The sequence below is a fragment of the Oxyura jamaicensis genome, chromosome 2 (assembly GCF_011077185.1).
Source record: "Oxyura jamaicensis isolate SHBP4307 breed ruddy duck chromosome 2, BPBGC_Ojam_1.0, whole genome shotgun sequence".
Classification (NCBI taxonomy): domain Eukaryota; kingdom Metazoa; phylum Chordata; class Aves; order Anseriformes; family Anatidae; genus Oxyura; species Oxyura jamaicensis.
Window position 1 is genome coordinate 122,836,429 of NC_048894.1, and position 7,150 is coordinate 122,843,578.

Consider the following 7,150-nt stretch of genomic DNA (forward strand, 5'->3'; position numbering starts at 1 on the left):
GCTCCGGTCCCCGGCTCCTCACGGCCCCAGCGGATGCAGGGCTGACAGCGAGGGGCAGCTGGGCCAGGTGGGATGGCAGGGCCCAGCTGTCACCTCACCGCTGCGGCTGGCAGGCGGGGTGGCTTCACACCTGTGGGCAGCTCAGTGCCACGCTGTTGTCTCAGTCCCCTTCCTCACAGGAACAGGAGGAGAAAATACAATTGAAAAAGGCTCATGGGTTAAGATAAGGACAAGGAGCTCCCTCACTAAGTGCCATCACAGGCAAAACAGACTGAGCATAGGCAGATTAATATAATTTATTGCCTTCAGACTAGAGCAGTGAGAAACTCAAAGCAAATTAAAACCACCTACCTCCCTTACCCCCTTTTCCCTCCTCCCCCCGAGCAGCTCAGGGTAATGGAGAATGGGGGCTGCGGTCAGTCCCTGATGCTTCATCTCCACCACTCCCTCTCTGCCCCTGCTCCCCGTGGGGTCCCTCCCACGGGATGCCGTCCTTCCCGAACTGAGCCTGTGGGGGCTGCCCACAGGCAGCAGCTCTTCAAGAACTGCTCCAAATTTGGGTTCATAACATGGGGTCCATCCTTCAGAAATGGACTGCCCCAGCACGGGTCCCTCAGAGGCATCAGCTCCCACCACATCCACATGCTCCACCGGGGGCTCCTCCACGGGCTGCAGCGTGGAGATCTGCTCCATGTGGGACCCATGGGCTGCAGGGGGACAGCCTGCTCCACCAGGGGCCTCTCCACAGGCTGCAGGGGAACTGCTGCTGCCTGCCTGGAGCACCTCCTGCCCTCCTGCTGCACTCACTCTGCTGTCTGCTGGGCTGGTTCTCTCACATTTTCTCACTCCTCTCTCCCAGCTGCTGTTGCACAGCAGATTTTTCCCTTCCTTAAATCTGCTCTCCCAGAGGCCCAACCAGCCAGCACTGGTTGCTGGCGCTGGCCAGAGGCAGGTCCCTTTGGAGCCAGCTGGAGCTGGCTCTGATCTGACATGGGGCAGCTGCTGGGCTGTGCTCACAGAGGCCACCCCTGCAGCTCTCCTGCTACGAAAACCTTGCCACGTAAACCCAGTACAGGGGAGAGCCCCAAGGGCTTCCCAGCCATGGAGTTTTTCAACAAGCATCTCTGAACCTGCCTGTCCTCCCTGGCCAACCCCCATGCAGCTACACCAGGCCCTGCCCCAGGGGTGAGTGGTGGCCATGGAGGTGTGCCCCAGCTGCCAGCTGCAGATAGCGAGACACAGGAGGCCTCAGGGTGAGGTGTTAGCGCCAGTGATCCCTCCTGCTGGCGTCACACGCACAGATAATGAGGGAGAGGAGCTGGTGCGGACCTTATCTCCAGAAGCCATCTGAAATGGTACTTCACAGGCTGGGAGATGAGTGCCTGGAGAGCAGCTCAGCAGAAAGGGATCTGGGGGTGCTGCTCAATAGCAGGCTCAACACAAGCCAAAAGATCAAACTGCATTTGGGATTGCATTAAACACAGAACAGCCAGCTGCTCAAAAGAGGTGATTCTCCCACTAAATTTAGCATTGGTGCGGCCTCACCTTGAGTATTGTGTGCGGTTCTGGTCTCCATATTATAAAAAGGATATCAACATACTTGACAGCATCCAGAGTAGGGCAGCAAAGCTGGTGGAAGGGCTGGAAGGCACGTCCTGTGAGGAGAGGCTGAGGACACCTGGGTTGTCTGGTCTGGAGAAAAGGAGGAAGAGGCGACCTCGCTGCTCCCTGCTCCTTCCTGAGGAGGGGAGGTGGGCAGGGAGGTGCCGGCCTCTGCTCCCTGGTAGGTGGTGACAGGACACATGGGAACAGCAGAAAGCTGTGCCAGGGCAGGTTCAGACTGGACATTAGGGACAATTTCTTAACTGGGAGGGTGGTCAGACACCAGAACAGGCTTCCTAGAGAGGTGGTTGATGCCCCAGGCCTGTCAGCGTTCAAGAGGCATTTGGACAATGCTCTTAATAATATGCTTTAAATTTGGCTAGCGCTGAATGTCCAGGCGGTTGGACTCAATGGTCTTTGTAGGTCCCTTCCAACTGAACTATTCTTTTTTATTTAAAGTTTCCAACAAAAATGATAGGGAAAAATATTCAGAACTTTCAGCCTGATTACTGTGGCTGTCAGCACGTTAGTGCAGAGATCTTAAAGGGTTTACTTTTGGCTCACATTCCTTAAATTCTCCTGAAACTCATTCCTGATAGTGATTTATCCTTTAATAAAAGAAGACAAAAGCTGAACTTGTGGAAGACAAGACAGCACCTCACTGAGGTGGCTACCCTTGATAGCATTGCCAAGTACCAGAGCCACCCAGCCCTACAAATAGGACAAAAATGACAGCTGCCTCCCTCCTCTGTCATCCCAGTGCTGTAAAGCAAACACCTGATGTTAACAACCCAGGGACTTGTTTATTCTGTACTCACCCAAATGATTTAAAATTAGACAGAGTAGAAATAATAAAAATGTGTTTCGGTTGCACTTTCCAATGCAAACAGTGGGTTTCACTTTCATTAATCTGTGAAAAGTAATATATGATTTTTGCACCCAACATTTAAATTATAAAGATTAAGATGATTAATACATACAGAAAAAAACACTGTTTGTATGCTTTATCACAGGCTCTAAATAAAAAATATCTCCAGGCCTGGTCCTGTGAAAGACAGAGCAATTCCACCTTCTAGCCAAGTCAGTGGAGCTGAGCATGTTCATTACCTCTTAGGTACAATAATTCGTCAAGCGCAGAAAATGTATATGCGGGTGTAATATATATATTCCACAATGTAATCTGTTATCTGATCTTTCAAAATCTGGGACAGGTTTGAAGAGGAGAAGGTGAAAACTGTGAGACAGATTTTCATTCTTGCCTGCTACTAATTCTTATTTATGTGTGTGACAGCAGGGCAGCAGCATCACAAGGTACATAATCCTGCCAACGTGCGTTCTGCCTGAGGATAAATCAACAGTCTGTGCCCATTCACTCCTTAGCCTTCCCTACATAAGAAAAAGGAATGCAGGAAAAATGCAAATAGGGAAGCTTCTGTCCACTGGGAAACTGTATGGGAGCCACGGAGAATGAAGACCATTCAGAGGGCATCAGATGGTGACAATCCTGTTGTGACCCAGCCTGCCTTTTGAAGGAACATCTAAGAGCTTTTCTGTGCCATCATCAGTGTCTGGAGCAATCCACTTCTTCACAAATGTCAAATAAACACTTTTGTCATAGCTTAATAGTAGTTTGTATTAAATAATAGGTAGCACTCTGGTGAAATAATTAGCTTCTGCTATCAAAACTGACAGATTTTTTATTTTTTATGTTTTATTTACTTCTCTAACCAGGTGTTTTTATGAAAGCACTTGTTAAATTATGACTGCAAAGTCAAAAATGTTTCTCCTTCTTATTCCCTGCATTAATTTCACTGACAAATAGTATTCAATAAAGGAATCTAGCTTTTATGGTGACTTGACCATAATTATTCTAGCTATATGCAGACTTACCATCATGACTGATTGCCCAACTGATTTCTGCAGCTATAAACTTTCATCACAGAATCTTTGGTAAAAATCACAATTCTCTGACAAGGTAATGATTTATGCAAGTTAAATACATATTTTTTTTACAAGCTGTATACACTGCATCTAGCAAACAGGATAAGGAAATTATGTGTTATATGACTGAACACAGGTCATGCAAGTAACTAAACCTTTGAACAGCCTTAGAGCAAAATTCAAGAAATACAGTATCTTGCTCGTAGATAACCTGCAGAAGTGTAGCATCAAGTCACATCAGAGGTCAAGACAATAACCACAGCATTGTCACGGGCAATGTGAACAGTGACATCACAGTCAGGAAATGTAAGGCTACTTTCAAATCTACCATATACTTGAAGATCTCAATTATTACAAAGTTAAATTGACTTACAATGACTCAGAAGAGTGATAAATTACCAGCAACGGGATATATCCGAACCCATGCTACTTTGCAGATGAGGACTGAGCACTGCCAGGAACAATATCCAGGCATTCGTTCCTGGCCAAGGATGCAAGATCTAAAATGTTGAGTTTGATCTTCACACAGCACAGTTCCCTCTCTTCCTTGTTCTTCACCCTCAGGGAAGGGGTCATTCCCAGGTGGAAGCAATTATTGCTCAGAGGGAGTTATTTCTTTGGAAGCTTTTGGAAGAGCAATGGCAGAAGTGTCCTGTGAAGGAGTTTCCATCTAAACAGAAAGAAAAGTGCAGTGTGCCAAGGACCAGATGGTGATGAACTAGAAGATGCTCTATTTTGTCAGGAAGTGAAAATTTCAATAGCCTGTGTTACGCCAGCTAACAGTCTGGTGTCACCTTCACCCAACCCCTGGTAGAGCTGATGCTGCGTAGCCTGCAGGCCCAGCAGGTTTGCCTGAACTGTCCCTAAAAGCACTGCACATTTCAGCTTTACATTTGAGAAAGAGGAAAGAGAAGGTACAAATGTGAGCTGGAGGGAACACAGCAATATGCATCACAGCCCAAAATCAGTGCAACTTTTTATATTTTGATACAACAACCTAGTGTCTAAAAAGCTCGTCTAGTACTTATAGTATCGTAAGTACTCATAGTACTGTCTGCAAAGAGGCAGCCTTGGGTGCCTCAGCACATGGAGCAGCCCAATCCTATGCAGTGCAGACTCCTGTATTTACTGCTTTTGGTAAGCCAATTCTGCCCTCCTGACCTGGACTACCCGTACTTTTCAATGCTGACTGTCGTAGGCGTTCCTCACAACCTGAGCGCTAACAACTACATTTACTGCAGTGTGCCAAAGGTGTTGCTCACAGCCCTTCTGCACTTCCTCATCCTCAGGGGCAAGGTGCAGCCGCGCACAGCACTCCGGAAGGACAGGAATCCCCAGTGAGCAGCTTCGGTTCAGCGTTCATAAAGCTTTGGGTTAATTAATGGTAAGCTGCTGGTGGTTAGAAAACAGTGTCTGACTTTTTGTGAGGAGCTGGGCTAGTAACTCTTGACCCGGATTCATCCAAGAGAATAACCTCATATCCCTCTTCTACAGTCTCCTGATGATTTCCAAATTGAAAAAATGCTCTTTTCTTCAGTGCTTTCCCAGAGCCACAGCATGAACTGCTGCCAGTGCAACAGGTCCTGCACTTCGTGCCACTGGGAGATGCACCTTGTGAACAGTGAGGGCATTCCTACATACAAGGCCAAATTTGGGCCACTCTAAATATGGTAGGTGTGCTAGCAAAACACAAGCATGCTAGGAAAACAACATGCCAAAGGGGAGGAAGGCACAAGCATGCTAATTCTAATGCTAATTACAGCTATCCAAATTACCTGTTCAAAGACTTTGCTGCTGCAAAGTCAAGTTCCCAGTGTTTGTTCAGGTACAAACTGGCCCGGTAACAGCAACCATACAGCTCTGCCTCCCTTTTTTCCTTCCTGTTCAGTCAGAGCAGGGACAACCTCTGCATGCAAGACGAGCTGCTCAATGGCTGCACTGTTTTTCTTGCTTGCCCCCTTTTTTTTTTTTTTTTTTTTTTTTTTAACCTAGGTTTTTCTTTTGTTTCTTGGATGAAATTCTGGCTTGCAGGCTTCATTTTGCAAAGCAATTTGATTGATTTCACACACAAACTCCTTTGCAAAATTAAGGCTCCACATTTTTTATCCTGAAACATTGAGTCTCTTTGAGACTCATTGGTAACATTAAAGGAGACAATTAATGAAATTGATTCATCAGAACAGGCAGTGTCCAGCAACTGTCAATAGAAAATCCATCTTTAGGGCACTCAACCATTAAAAAAGAGGAGAATGTAAGGGTTATTATCTTAGATGTGTAGCTTGATTACATGGAAATCTCAATGGCAATTACTGTGAATATTTATCTGCTTTCCATAGTGCTCTGTCAAATGCAAATTGAAGAAATGGTACGATCCCATTATACTAAGACTAATGCCTCAAAATAAAATAGGTTGAGCAACTAACACACTCACTGCCGTATTGATTTGTGTGCTCACAGAGAACGCACAGTCACTGATCTCAGCAGCTGTTAAAGGTTTACTTAAATCTGTATGACATTCACACGTATTTATGTGTCCCAATTTATTGTCTGGTCCTTAGTGAAATTCTCTGCAAACGCCCAGTTTAGAAGAGACAAATGAACAACCATGACCAGTGTAGAATTTCCGAGTGCAGGGTGTAAATGGGGAACACAGACAATGGGTGCTTCTTATAGGGAATGATACCTGGCTTGTGATTGTGCTTAAATTGGGAAGTAATTGACAGCTAGAGAGCCTGTATTTCTCAAATTTGAAGACATAGGAGAGAACCTATGAAGTATGAAATGGTGGGAGTGGAGGAGATGGTTGGAAACCAAAACCAAAATCTATCCTCAAATTTTCTCCTGCGGATTTTAACCTAGATGTTTTTACAGTTCAGATATAAACCAGAGGTACCCTTCAGACTGATCATTGCACTGTCCTGTAGCAACTAACATGCATAAATACCCTTACCACCAGCAGCACGGTGTTATAATAATTTGATGTATTATACATACATGTAGATAGGTATCCCAAAATATTCTTAGTCCATTTTTACATATCTAAAGTTCTAAAAAAAAGGAGGCTTCAAAAAAACGAAGAAATATGACCCTACTGCTGAGTAGGAATTGCTTTGAGGAGAAACTTTTCATGAATACGAAGTAAAGCCATTCACAGTAACAATGAAGATGTATTATCTATTAAAAAAACGTACAGCTTTTTTGCATTTGAGAAGTGTTGGTTTACTTTGGGTCATAAAATCATTTGCTTGTATCATGGAAGAAAAATGCACAAGGTGATTTTCAATTAACTCTTGTCCTTTGATAATTTTACTAGAAAAAGAGCAACAAAAAGACAAATTGCTGCTGGAGACTTTGCAGTTTCTGATCTGTGTTGTTATATCCATAAAATTATGGATGGTATTAATTTCTTTAAGTACAATGCAGATAGCCTGAACCCAAAGCCGCGTGCCATTAATCCTGTGGGACAGTGCTGAAACTCCCTCCCGTGTTGTTTTGCTGGATTCCGTTCTGGCAGTAGGTGTCAGCAGAAGCTCACCGAGGGAACCTCCTCATCCATCCCCAGACCTGCCACGCTGCACGGATGATGTATTAGGGCTGTAAGGTGTAA

General features: G+C 45.2%; 1 long non-coding RNA gene across 1 annotated transcript; it reads right to left on the minus strand.

The window, feature by feature from the left end:
• Positions 1-3,308: 3,308 nt before the first annotated feature.
• Positions 3,309-6,557, minus strand: LOC118161084. Its single transcript, XR_004747842.1, has 2 exons — positions 5,319-6,557; positions 3,309-4,213 (listed from the first exon to the last, which is right to left on the minus strand). It is a non-coding gene; the product is annotated as an uncharacterized LOC118161084 (long non-coding RNA).
• Positions 6,558-7,150: the final 593 nt, after the last annotated feature.